At 46.9% G+C, this 14,370-nt stretch overlaps 1 long non-coding RNA gene across 1 annotated transcript in view; it reads right to left on the bottom strand.

Moving 5' to 3' along the window:
• Positions 1–951: 951 nt before the first annotated feature.
• LOC105501763 overlaps positions 952–14,370 on the bottom strand; it is a 51,505-nt gene continuing 38,086 nt past the window's right edge. The window contains exons 2-3 of the long non-coding RNA XR_001000236.1: positions 2,350–2,438; positions 952–1,217 (exon numbers count right to left, since the gene is read on the bottom strand). This is a non-coding gene — a long non-coding RNA (uncharacterized LOC105501763). The remainder of the gene's footprint in view (positions 1,218–2,349; positions 2,439–14,370) is intronic.

Below are 14,370 nucleotides of genomic sequence, written 5' to 3'. Positions count from 1 at the left end.
CTCTGGCACAGTACTCACTCTTGGAGGGGAGACAGGAAGGGAAGGAATTTGGAGATGGAGCTCCCTGAGCAGCCACCTGGTCACCAGGCCAGCGCTTGGGTCATTATCATCAAACTTCTCAGGCTGTTGAATTGGGCCATTGATGTCTGCTTTTGTTTTATTTTAGTTTGGAGGGAAGCACAAGCATCACTGAGCAAAGTCAGTATCCTCCTATGCCTTGCTACTTATTCTTTTTTTTTTTTTTTTTGAGGCGGAGTCTCGCTCTGTCGCCCAGACTGGAGTGCAGTGGCCGGATCTCAGCTCACTGCAAGCTCCGCCTCCTGGGTTTACGCCATTCTCCTGCCTCAGCCTCCCAAGTAGCTGGGACTACAGGCGCCCGCCACCTCACCCGGCTAGTTTTTGTATTTTTAGTAGAGACGGGGTCACCGTGTTCGCCAGGATGGTCTCGATCTCCTGACCTCGTGATCCGCCCATCTCGGCCTCCTCCCAAAGTGCTGGGATTACAGGCTTGAGCCACCACGCCCGGCCACCTTGCTACTTATTCTAAGTGTGATTCATGGACCAGCAAAATGGACCTCGCCTAGGAGCTTGCTGGAAATGCAGAATCTCAGCCCAACCTACAGAATCAGAATCTACATGTTAACAAGATCCCCAGGGGCTGTGTGTGCATGTCAAAGTGTGAGAGTTTTCTGTCCTAGTGCCACTGCTTTGAGAACTACAGCTTGGTCATCTCTAGAAGAAAATTTAGCATTTGTGAGTTGCCACTTCTCCTGCACTCCAAAATGCACATCCCAGTTTCTGACCCATTAGAATGAGGTTGTCCAGGGATGCTCCTTCTGGCCATCTCATCTCCCCCTCCTCTTCTGAAGCTCTTACACTGGTCAGCAACTGGGCCCTTCTTTGCCTTTATGATGAGAAACTTCTCTGCTATTTGCTGATTGAACTGATGTTTGTTTTCTTGAAAAGCGTGTTTTAATTCAAGAGAGTTGTTGTTAAGGCAAATCTGTCTGCTGTGAGTTTTATCTCCTCTCTGTTGCTTCCTGGTGGTGCCACCCCCAGGTCCTGGCATGCATCTTCTGGAGCCCAAGGGGCAAACAACACCCTTAGACTTCCAGACAATCCCCGGCTTCTCCTCCACGTCTTTCCTCATCTATCCAGCTGTGCAGAGCTGGCACACGGGCATGCCCTGCCTTCATTCTTCCCAGCTCATACCTGCTCTGGAGAGAATACAAACATATGTCAATGACAACACATAAAATCCGATGACAGCCCAAAAACTCCTAAATCTTCCAAATTGCCGTCTGCACTTCCTCTCCCTTTATATCCTGGCATGCCTGAGCTGACCCGCCCCCCGGATCCAGCCCCAGCAGCTGTAATCATGTGTTCGCGTCTTCCAGCTGCTTTGGGAAACGCTGGGGCTCCAGGTACCAGCCTCTTCCTGGCTGCACCTCTCCAGAGTTGGAGACAGCTAAGGCGTGAGGGTCCCTGGGAATTGGGAACAGAGGACAGGGCCTAGATCACCTCCAGACCCAAGTGTCCTTTGACTTTCCACGTGGAAAACCAAGAAATGACTAAATCCAGTGAATCAGCCACAGGAATCCCACTGCAGGAAAAAAGAGAATCCCTAGTTGGAAGAATTATGGCAAAGAGACAGGGCCTCCTTCTCAAGCAGCTCTATGCTAAATATGGAAACTCCAAAGAAGGGTTACAATTTTCCTTGAGCATCTGGAAATTAGGTTCTGCTCTCAGGCTCAAGTTAAAAACAGTGGTTGGAATTCTGGTGTCAAATTTGCCAGATAAGGGGGGACTGGGGGAGCTACTTGGTGGTGAAGTGACATCCTGGCTGGCCTCTGTGCCTCAGTATTGGTGAAGGACTTTGGGAAACAAAGGCTCCAGGACAGCCCATTTGCTCACCACAGGTGCAAAGGGGCCAATACTTGGCCTCCAACCTTTTTTAAAACTCTAGAGAAGAATCTTTCACTTTGGCTGGGGAGAAGCAAACGCATTTAATAACTCATTTCTTAATGAAGAATGAATCATTTTTAAAAGCTTTCCACCTCTTTTACCAACTGACCCTATAATTAGAAAAAGCGTTCATTTCCTTTTTACTGCTGGCTCCCTAAAGCAAGATCTAGTGGTCAGGGACTATCAGGAAACAGAAGCACACTCAAATTAGGATGCTTTAAGGAGTCCCTTAAAAAAAATGTGTATCCTGCCCACATCTGCCTTGACTAAGGTGTGGGCAGGGTATAGGGAAACTGAAAAAGCTGGTGCAATATCCTGGAGCTGGGATCTCAGTGCAGGGCTCTTACCACCCCTGGGCCTAAAGTGCCGACAGGAGACAGTTACCAAACCTGAAAGGAGACAGTCAAGCGGAGAGGTGGCATTGACAGGAGCTGGGATCTTCAGCTGAGGCATGCAGCCAGCCTGAGATGATCCTGTGAGAACAGAGACAGAGGAATAAATATGCCAACTTCACTGACCAACTTCCTTCTAGTCTATCAGAGACCCCATTGACCAGACCCAGCCCAGAGCCAGAGGGGGAGCAGGCTATTACTATAGGACAGACAGGTCAGTCTTGTGGGGGTAGAGAGCAGCGTGGAGAGGGGCAAAGGGTGGATCTGGAGAGGCTGAGAGGAGCCACCTGGGACCAGAGCTGCTCTTACATTCCCTCTGCACCCCGCCTGATGCATTCCTTCTTAAAACTGCTGCCATGCAAGCATCTTGTCATTTTGCTCTGGAGCACCCGTTTGTGGTTGTCATTATTATATATTGCCTGGATCTGTCTTCTGCCAAGCCAGCTTGTAAGCCCTTAGAGACAGAGATTGCGTCTCTCTTGGATTTACCCACTGCCCTGGGGTACATATGTTCCAAGTCTCCTTTGGCTTTTTACATGGAAAACCAACCAAGAAATGAATAAATCCAGTGAATTAGCCACAGGAATCCCATGGCAGGACAAAAGAGAATTCTCAGTTGGGAGAGTTGTGGCAAAGAGAGAGTACCTCCTTCACAACGTGTATACAAAACATATGGACAAGTGCGTGTGTGTGTGCTTGCGCATCAGCGAGGAGAGGCCAGGTGACATGCAGGTAACAACCACCTGATCTCAGCAGCGTTATACAATAAATATTTTCTTTTGTTCACATTACCTGTCCATTGCAGGTCAACATGGAGTGGTGTGCGTGTCATAGTTAGTTTGGGACCCCCGATGGTGTCTTCTCAACACACACATCCCTAATTACAACAGAAGAGAGAGTATGGAGTGAATTACTCACTGGCCCAATGTGTCCCTTCTGTGCACATTGCATGGGCCAAAGTGGGCTTGTGGCCATGCCTAACTGTCACAGTCAGGGAAGGAGAAGCCTCACACGCTCAGAAAGCAGGGAACTAGAGACATTTGGTGAGCAGTCTCTCAAAGCAGCTGAGGTTGGTCTCTACCAGGGATCCATGGAGGAATGAATAATTTTGAATTAAATGGAACAGTGGGTGTCAATACAAATTAAATGAATAAAAAAATCTATGCCTTTTGACATAGGAGTTCAAATCAGCCAACTCAGCAACAGAAAAAAATTAGCCAATCAAGTGTCCAGGAATTATAGAAATCAAATGATTTGTAAGACACAGAGTAGTTTATATTACAAGACCCCATTTCTGGCTGGTTTCAGCATAGCCTATGTTGTTTGACATGAACTGTGCCTGGGATGTGGATTCTCCATTGGGGGAGAATCAAATTCTCCCCCAATTCGATTATGTTATTGTTTTCCAGATTCTCATGTCCTTGGCTATTCTTTAAGACTCGGACAGACTGATAAAGATCCACTCATTGATCCTGATGCCTTCTGTGGCTCAGCTCCAAAGAGGACATAGCTGTTGCCACATCTGCTTCCCTGCCTTTTGTGGGACATCCCCATGCATGGCATTCTGTACTACCCCCAGGCAAAATTGCCTTATCCTGAGCCCTCCAAAATCCCTGGACCTTACAGGAAATCACCTCACCTCAAAAGCAGAAAAGGGTGAAAAAACATTTTCAGATCTGGGCAATCACTTTGTTGAAAAAATGGAAACCAAGTTTTCAGGAGTATTTTCAAAAGCAGGAAAGCATGTTCACTCATCTTTAGAAACTGTCCATACCTAAAAACTGTTTAGGTAGTGATGCAGGTTGGCTGAGTTATCATCAAATTGTCTCAGCCACTTGGCTTCCCAAAGAAATTGCCTTGAAAAATCCTGAAGAGACTGAGACTAAAGATGTAAGAGATGGCAATTTTTTTTTTTAAAAAACAAACAAGACCAAAAAACTACGATCTCTCTTCTCTGTTCCCTCCTATTTTTAAGTAATCTTTTGCACATCATGAACCCTGAAAACAAATGCTAATACTGCTTCCTCAGAGTAAATTGTCAAAGTAATTTTGATGGCTGGACTTAGGCAGATGGATGTTTTATTTACAATGCCAAGCCAGATATCCTGGGATAAACACTGATGCATGAGATCTCTAAGGACTTTTGTGTGCCTAGAAGAGAAACATGAAAATGACCCTGTGACTGAAAAGGTGCATGATCTCATTGAGAAAGTTATTGTCGCAGTAATCTTACAAGCCTACAGAAGTTGGGTGACTAGCAAGGCCCTTCCCTGTCTTCTGAGGGGTCTGGGTCAATTCAGCTCTGGGACCTTCTTAAGGGCCCTTTGAGGTCCTGTCAACTTCAGTATTTTTTAGCAACTCACATTCTGATATGACCTGCCAGGGAGAGGGTGAAAATGATCAGCAATGGCAACTTCCACCGTTATAGTTCCTTTTCCTGATGGTAAAAGTAGGACACGCTCATTGCAGAGAATTTGGAAAATACGAAATAAAAAGAAAATAAAAGGTAACCATATTTTTCCACCCACTGATAATCACCATCAACTTTCTGATGACCTCCTCTTCCTTTTTAAGCTTCAGTTTTCCAAGTTTTGATTTTTAAATTATTTCAATCATGCATTCATCCTTATTTATTGAGAGCATACTATTGTTCTGTTCCCATCATCAGTGATGTAGTGGTAGAATAAATAATGTCCTGTTCTCATGGAGATGAAATAATATCAGAGACAGTTACTAAAATTCAGAGGGCAGAAAGACCATGGGAAAATCTTCAAACACTTGGAAGTTAAATGGCATACTTCTAAATAATTCATGGGTCAAAGAAGGAGTCTCAAAGGGAATTAAAAACACATAGAACTCTGAGATGCAGCTAAAGCAGTGCTGAGAGGAAAATTTATAACATGAAATGCTAACATTAGAAGAGGAAACATCTGAAATCAATAATCAAAATTCTCACTTCATAAAACTAGAAAAATAAGAAGAAAATTACACCCAAAGCAAGCAGAAGAAAGGAAATAAAAATTGAAGCAGAAATAAATTGAAAATAGGAAAATAATAGAGACAAATCAATAAAACAAAAAGATTGTTCTTCAAAAAAAAAAAACAATAAAATTGATACATCTCTAGGAAGACTGACAAAAATAAAAAGAAAGAAGATATATTACCACAATCTCAGAGTTGAGACAGAGGATATCACTACAAATCCTGTAGTTGCTAAAAATATGATGAACAGATGCTTTGAACAACTTTATGCTCATAAATTCAACAACTTAAAAGAAACGAACCAATTCTGTAAATACTGCAACCTATCAAAACCCAATCCAGATGAAACAGACAATCTGAATAGCTCGAAAACTATGAAAGAAATGGACTTTGTAATTTAAAAAGCTTCAGAGATGGTTTTTCTGGAGAATTATTTAAAAAAAAAAAACAGGAATTTTACACCATGTTATTCAGAAACTAGAAGAGAAGGGAATACTTCCCAATTCATTTTATGAAGCTAGTTTAACCTTGATTCCAAAGCCAGATAAAGATTGTACAAGAAAAGAAAATCACAGACCAGCGTCTCTCATGAACTTAGATGCAAAAATCCTCAACAAAATATTAGCAAATCAAATCCAGAGAGGAATACACATACCTTAGGGAGGTAGGGGTGACTTAACAAAATGAGCTAAGACTTCACATTTAGACAGATTTAGTTTCAATTACCAGCTTCCCATGTGATACAATAACTCAACCTCAGTTTACCTATCTGTAATACAGGGGCAACACACATATTTTAGGATTGGTTCATGTATCTAGTAAATGAAATTATATGTCAGAAAAAAAAGTCAATGGAAGTTATATTATTTTGTCATATTTCTTTTTTCTTTTTTTCTTTTTTTGATAGAGATAGGGTTTCGCCATGTTGGCCAGGCTGGTATCGAACTCCTGAGCTCAAGTGATCCACCTGCCTTGGCCTTCCAAAGGGGATTACAGGTGTGAGCCACCACGCCCACCAGGTTTTCTGTTATGGAGGAACTAAATGTTACAGCAATAGCTGGTATTTTGTTATGGCAGACCAAGCTGACTAATACAGTCATGGCCCTTAAACGTGGCCCACGAGACCGTGCACCTTCTGGCCTCCCCTCTTTCTGATCGTTACCGTGACCTTTCCTCCGTGGCCCACTCTTTCCAGCACCACAGGCTTCCTTGGTATTCTCTGAATGACACGAGCATATTCCTACCCCAGGGCCTTTGCACTCCCATCTCCCCAGCCAGCCTCACTCTTCCTCCACGGAAATTTCCCTCATTTCCTTCAAGCTTTTGTTCAAAAAGCTTCAGCCTTCTCAATGAGGCTGACCCTGAAAACTCTTTACAACTCACCTTCCCCCATTGAGCACTTCAACCCCCCTTACACGTTCTACTTAAAAAAAAAAAAAAAAACTTCCCACATATTGATCACTTCCTAACACATGGTATCATGTATTTGTGATATTGTCTATTGCCTGTCACCCTCTGAAAGATGATAAGCTCCAGAAAATCAGGTATACGGATCTCTGTTTTGTTCACTGAATCATTCCAAGTGCCTAGGACTCTGGCTGACACATATTTCCTGCTCCAGAAAACCTGTTGGCTGAGTCAATGAACCTCTTCCCCCAGCGAGCGAGCCTGTCGGCCGAGGAGACCACGCCATACCAGAATTTCCCAGCAGGTGGCAGCCAACGCACGCCAGAGACGGCTGGGCGCCTACACTTTGAACTCAAGGTTCTTCCAATTAAGTGCAAAATAAGGAGCCAGGAGAGTCATCACATTTGGCTTACTCCCGACGCAGACTTGCACTGGAGGTTGTGTGGAGGGATGAGCCGGTGAGCTGATAAAGCCTTTATCTAATAGAGGAGGCTGTTTACCCACAATTCAGGGGTAAAAAAATGTAAACAGCTGTTGAGATGAAAGAAGATCAGAGTCCTCCCACGGTGGGGAAAAGGGGCAGAAGAAAGCCTGTGGCCACGGATTGGCATCACTCCTGCAGATGGAAAGTGACATTGGACAACTACTCAGGGAAAAAGGTGAGCCCCTAACACACCGCCGGTGCCGTGGACGTTTCTAGTCTTATAATTATTATTGTTTTTTGAGACAGAGTTTTGCTCCTGTTGCCCGGGCTGGAGTGCAGTGGTGTGATCTCGGCTCATGCAACCTCCGCCTCCCGGGTTCAAGGGATTCTCCTGCCTCAGCCTCCTGAGTAGCTGGAATTATAGGCACCTGCCACCACGCCCAGGTAATTTTTTTGTATTTTTAGTAGAGAGGGGGTGGGTTTCACCAGGTTGGCCAGGCTGGTCTCAAACTCCTGACCTCAGGTGATCCACCCGCCTTGGCCTCCAAAAGTGCTGGGATTACAGGCGTGAGCCACCACACCTGGCCTAATCTTACTGTTAACACACCAGAAGATGCTTTGTTATGAAACCTTGAATCTCCCTGTGGGCCCCTGCCAAGCGGCCCTCCTCCCAGGTGCTTCTGTTATCCATCCAGTCATGGAATTGAGTTGCAGTGGTAAGGAACCCTTTGAAAGCCAAGTGCAAGGTGAGCCTGCCTTCCAGCAAATTCAGCATTTGAGTGTATCCGTTTAGTGGGAGGCTCCCAGGCAGAAATTGCTTGATAATCTGAGTCTACAAGCCCAGAAAAAATCCATGTCGGCTGATCAACCTGGTAACTATCACAGTGACTACAAGAGCTAGCATTCATTGAGCGCTTCCTGTGTACCAGGCATGTGCTGGAGATGTTTACCTGCACTATCTTATTCATTGTCAGTGCCAATCTCTGAAGTTCACCTTCTTCTCATCCCTAACTCACAGATGACACGAGAGAGGTTGTCACTAGCCCATGGACCCAGTTCGGTTCTCCCTCACCCCTGCAGGGGAGGAATCCGCTGAGATGTACCAAGGTGTCCTGATAGACCTCAGAGAACAGCTAGTCCACCACTCAGTGTTGACAGATGGGTAAGCTGAGGCCCAGAGAGGGGAAGGGACTGGCTAAGTTTACACAGAAGCCTACCCAGTCCCTGTGCAGGAAGAGCAACCCAGTGCCTTTAACATTCCCAACCAATGTCAGGAGGTCAAGCACAGGCTTTTATTATTTCTTTGTTTGCTTGTTTATTTAGAGACAGGGTCTCGCTCTGTTGCCCAGGCTGGAGTGCAGTGATGCGACCATGGTTCGCTGCAGCCTCGAACTCTTGGACTCAAGCAATCCTCCCTCCTCAGCACTCCCCGCCCCCAGTAGCTGGAACTACAGGCACATGCGTCATCATGTTGTATTGCTGTGTTGCCCAGGCTGATCTCGAACTCCTGAGCTCAAGTGATCTTCTCACCTTGACCTCCCAAAGTGCTGGGATCACAGGTGTGAGTCACCGTGCCCGGCCAATCGCAAGCTTTTAGTTTGCTTTCCTCAGATTCCACATTTGCTTCAGTCCTTGCTGGCACTGAACACTTTTGCATAAGAGCTTGTGAAAATAACACCACCTCTCTTATTTTAGGAGTTTTATCAACTAGTAGACTGTCCAGCTGGAATCACTGGCCTCTCATAATGTGAATTCTGGCTTCTATGGCTATTAGCTGGTGACTTTGGTCAAGCCACTCAACTCTGAGCTGGTTTGTTCATTGGTAAAATGGGGGTAGCAATATATATTCATGAAAGGCTAGATTCTAAGCTAGTGCTGTCCCATACAAATGTAATGGTAGCCACATATGTAATTTTAAATTTTCTAATAGCCACATCAAAAAAAAAAAAAAAAAAGGTAAAGGGGGAACCAAAGCACACACCATGATTAATTTTCATAAATTGTTTCATTGAATGCAGTAGCTTCCAAATACCATCATTTCAATGTCTAGTCAAGATCCAATTGTTAATGGGATACTGTGTTTCATTTTCACACGAAGTCTTCAAGATGGGGTGTGTATTTTGCACTTACAGCACATCTCAGTTTGGACTGGTCACATGGCAAGGGGCTGCTGTATGGGACAGGACTGTTTACCGCCTCCATAGCATTTTGAGCACGTGGCTCTTTGCTTTAGGAGGATCTTTGTATCTACACCTTGTCTGTGGATGGTCATCATTTGGGACCCTAACAGAACAGAGATGGCCTTCTTCCTGGCCTAACAAGTCCCTAGCACTCCCCTGTCATCAGCAGGCCTCTGGGCTGTCTTTGAAAACCTTCCCTTCCGAGATAGGTTTCCTCCAACACCACAAACAGGTCTTTCCCATTCTCTGCAAATATTCATGTCCATTTTGTCCTTGGTGTGGTGGAAGTGTTCTTAATAACTGCACAGCAGACTAAGATACAGTAAGAGAGAGGAATGCAGAGGACGGTGGGGTGATGGGGGAGGTGGAGAGATCACATCCTCCCTCAGGATGGGCTTGGTATTGTGGCAACCTGGGGCTTGGGGATCTGGTCTGTGGAATGTTGTCTTTGCTTGCCAGCTTGGAGCCTCACCTCGCCGCGCCCAGCTCAACTCTGTGGCCTCAACAGAAACACCCTCATTACAGGAGTGCCCCACCTCCGTGACCGCGACTTATATTTGATAATAAGCAGGTATAAGGGGTGCAATTGTGCATGGGCTGTGCTCAGAGAAACATGAAAAGGCTCAAGCCATGCTTCACCCTCAGGGGCCTGGGCTGGGAGATGGGAGCCAGCATCTGCTTGGGTTCTCCTGACAGCAGTGGTCACTGTGGCTCATGGAGACAAATGCAGGTGGGGTAGCTCAGACACAGGGCTCTAGGCTCTCCAGCGGGTCTAGGGGTAGTAGAGACCCCTCTAACTCTCCCCTCACTCCCTGCTCCCAGACAGTTCCTTCCTTTTTATTTTTTCTGGAAGGCAGAGGTTGAGGGCCAGAGCTCTGCATTCAGCCTACCTGGGTTCACATTCCAGCTCTGCCACGTCCTGTGTGGCTTTGGTGAGTGACCCAGCCTCTCTCTGCATTGGTGTCCTCCTCTATGAGTGAGGTGGTAACTCCTTCTCGGGGTTTTCTGAGGAATAAATGAGGCAATAAACAGGAGACTCAGCATCAGACCAGTGTACCATGATTATATTTTACAGGGAGAGACCTGGTTCCCAGTACTTTGGCTTGTCCAGAATAGAGGCATCTTATTTTCCCCAATCAACTAATTTTATAGTTAAAAAATACAATATTAATGAAATCTATGCTGACAGAGAACAATCTCTGAGATGTACTCTGAAGTGAAAAAAGCAAAGTGTATAATACAGGCCAACATGGAACATAGACACGGGGCCTGTGTTTGGGATGGCACAAAAGTTACTGGTAATGGGTGACTGGGGAGGGGAGCCGGAGATAGCAGTGTGAGAGGGCTTGACTTTTCATTCTCTAGTCCCTTGTAATATTCCCATTTTACCAGGAGTATGTATTCCTGCTTTTTTTTTTTGTTGTTGTGAACATGAATTAATTTTTTCAATTAAAAAAAAAAAACTAATTCAAATATCCCCCCCACCCCCACCAATGATAAATGGTCATTGTAAAAAATTTCCCAGTTCTGAAGAGAGAGCCTGAAAATGCTGTAGCATTTCATTGCTGGGTGTTAGAGGATCCAGGGTCCCTGCCTGGGAAGATGGTTTGCTCTGAAATTCATTTTCCATGTATCACCATTTAAGCAGCTGTCAGGGTTTAACTGGGGCGAGAGGAAAGCAGCTACTCACACGCATGTAACACGCATGTAACACGTATGCACCCAGCAAACATAGCGCTTCCCTCTCGCACACGCATGCACGCATGCACACACACACTTACACAACTAAGGACTACACATGCACCCCTCACCAACCAAACCACTTCATACCCACATACTAACAAATGAGCCACTTCACCTATCCGCATCCAACCCCAAAAGCCCTTTACACCCACAAACACACAACGCCCACCCCGACAACCAAGCACTCCACACACCACAACAGCCTTTACACACATGCACCCAACGACCAAAGTACTTCACACAGGCAACCCAGAGATCAGAAGGGCTTCACGCATCTGCCCAATAAGCAAAGCACTTGATATACACACGCACAGAGCTTTACACACATACGCACCCCAACCAAAGGGTCCACACACACACTCACATGCCCCAACGCCCAAAGCACTTCGCACACACACCCACATGCACACCCAAACAGCTTTACTCCTTCAACCAACGTGCATCATACAGTCCCCAACAACCAAAATATTTTACCCCCATGCACCTGACAGCCAATGCTCTCCATACAGACCCCCCTTCAAAAGCCCCAAAGCGCTCCAATTGGTTTGATGCAGAGGTAGATACTTGAACACCAAGACATTAGACTGCGACTTTCTTTTCAGATTAATGAGCAGAAAAAGATTGGAGGAGGGAGGGGGCGAGAATGGCGGGAGAGAGCAATTACACCCAAATCTTTTCTCTGTTGATTAGGGATTCCTTCTCTAGCCTGCTTTGGCTCCAGCTAAATCTTTTTCTAATGAGATGTGGCTTATCCAGATCAAGGCCCTGAGAAAAAAGTTGCAATTAACTTTAAGAAGAAAAAGAGTGAGTGAGAAAAGGAAGGAAGAGTGGAGGGGGCGGCCAGGGGTAGGGGGTGGGGGCAGGGCCAGGGGCCTGGGCGGTCAGGCTGGGAGGAGCCCAGGGGCTGGAGCAGGCTCCTAGCAGGTGGAGGGGCACAGGCCCTGGCTGTGCTTCTGGAGTTTAGGGAACGGCCCTGTGATGCCTCTGCCAGCCTGGGTCAGGCCTCGTGGCCACTTCAGGCTCAAATCAAGGTGCAGGAATGGTGAGTCCCCTCGGGTTTCGGCTTTCCCGGCTCTGCACCCCAATCCCTGGCAGCGGCCTCTCTCCTTTCTGTCTGCCTACCCTCGGGAGGACATGGGCCCTCCTCTGTCTACCCAGAACCTCGGGTGGTGTCTGGTCAGCACTGACTCTGCTCTTGGGAGCTGGTGGGTTCAGCAGTCCTCCGGCGGCCGAGAGCCATGGGTTTGGCATGGGCCTCAGCACTGATGGCTGCCGCCGAGGTCCCCCCCGACTTGCCTCACTCTTTCCATCTGGGAGTGAGGTCTTGAGTTATTTTAATGTGGGCCACTTAGAAGGGTGGACAGGGCCTAGGACTGAAGGAGACACTTCATATTGAGATGCTAAAAACACCTCACGATCCTAGAACTGACACAGATTGACCTTTCTGTGTTGCTCTCTGAAATCAAGCTAGACCCAGTCACAGCTGACGAAGTCACTTCCTCTCTCTGATGCTCAGTTTCTTCACCTGTTAAGAAAACTAAAGAAGTGGGGCAGTGGATCTCCAGAGCCTCTGCCAACTCTGACACCCCCAGATCCAACAGAAGGCACAGATGCAGACTCCACATGTCCTGATTTGAGTACTCACGGCTCCCTCCCTGATTCCCAAGCTCTGCTCGGCACATTCGCGGGACACTTACACCTTCCTGAAAGTTGTTTTCCGTGCAGAGATTGGTTTTTGCCCTATTTGGCAAGAAATATCCAGCAATGCCTGAAGGCAGCTTTCACAAATCTTGAGGTCTCGAACCTGGCGCTTGTGGTGGGGTCTTGGCTAATAACTCGACATCTGTATGCCAGCCGAGCTGGGGACCCCGAGCCTGGATCAGATGGAGTTAGGATGGGTGGGGTGGATGGTGGGGGCAGCAGTGGGCTGCAGTCTCCTTTCTCTTTGGTCACACACAGCCAGGTATGCGGAAGGGGTCTGGGCAGATTACTTAAAGCTGAAATCCTTTATTTTCCTACCCACAGCATTTCCTTTTCCCGTTCTGTGCATCTCCCTGTGCAAATTAAAAGGGATTTTGATGGCACGCTGGTGACTCCATGGGATAAAGTGAATCTGGGTCCCTGCAACTTGCTTGACTTCCAAAGAAGCGGGGCCTTTGCATGTTGGTGGCCACCCACGCACACGGGCTTCCTCCGTGGGATGTCTGGGTGACCCCTTGCCAAATAAGCCCCCCGGGCCTGGGCACAGATGACCTGGGCCCGTCTTTCCTGTGTCCAACTTCTAGAGAGGTCACACAAGTCCCCACCTCCAAGCCCCAAGAATTTCCTTCAAGCCTGGTTCCCGGGTCCCCAGCCAGCCCTCCCTTCTGTCCCTGCCCTCCACGGTGTTGGTTGCTGGAGACAATCTAGGCTTTCTCCTGTCTCTCTCTGGCTGTCGCCAATGTAATAAGCATATGTGCTAGAAATCCTAGCTGCAGTGCTAAGTTAGAAATTCTTCTTAAACATATAGCAAGGTCAGATGAAGGGGAAAAAAATAGAAAACAAAACACAAAACCCTGAACCAGAAATTGGACACAGGAGGGCAGATGTAGACTGAACAGGAAGTGCTGGCCCGAGGCTAAATGAAACAGCTGTCACCATTGTTCTGGACTGAAAACTGCCTTTGCAAACTCCATGCGGTCCAGGCTCAGAAAGCAGATGTTAATAATTACAGCACATGAAACGAAGGGCACAGGATTAGGCAAGTGACGAAAAAGAAATGGTACCAGTAGATTTATAACTCGCCTAGGCAAATCTGCTTGCTGGTGTGGGGGGTGGGCTGGGCGGCTTCCCTGCAGAGGCCCCTCCTCAACCCCCTTCCTAGTTTGGCATTTTGGCTTCCGGGATGATCTCGGAATTTGGGGATTGTTTTATGGTGGGGGGCCACGGAGACCCATTCAAGCTGCCTTTCCAGGGACCCCATGACTCCAGGGCCATAGACGGTTGCCTCTGACCTACAGGAAAAAGGATAAAATCTCTAATGCTCAGCCCAGGTACAAAAAGGGGATCTGAGGGCAGAAAATCATTGGATGGGTTGCTGCAAGCCAGGACTCATGCGGACACAAAGCTGGGCAGCCATTCTTGGAGCTCTTGTTTTTACCAAAGGGTTCACGTCTAAAATCCAGGAGCTCAAGTTCTTTGCAGCTGAAGTTGATTCACACTTTAAAATCAGCCAGACCCTAGCGCCTTGGCAAGGGAGCTCAAGGAGGATGTTCGGACACTTAAAGAAAGTCAGCAA

The sequence above is a fragment of the Colobus angolensis genome, unplaced genomic scaffold (genome assembly GCF_000951035.1).
Source record: "Colobus angolensis palliatus isolate OR3802 unplaced genomic scaffold, Cang.pa_1.0 Scaffold75, whole genome shotgun sequence".
Classification (NCBI taxonomy): domain Eukaryota; kingdom Metazoa; phylum Chordata; class Mammalia; order Primates; family Cercopithecidae; genus Colobus; species Colobus angolensis.
Note: the sequence above shows the minus strand (reverse complement) of the source record. Positions and strands in the feature narration are given on the sequence as shown.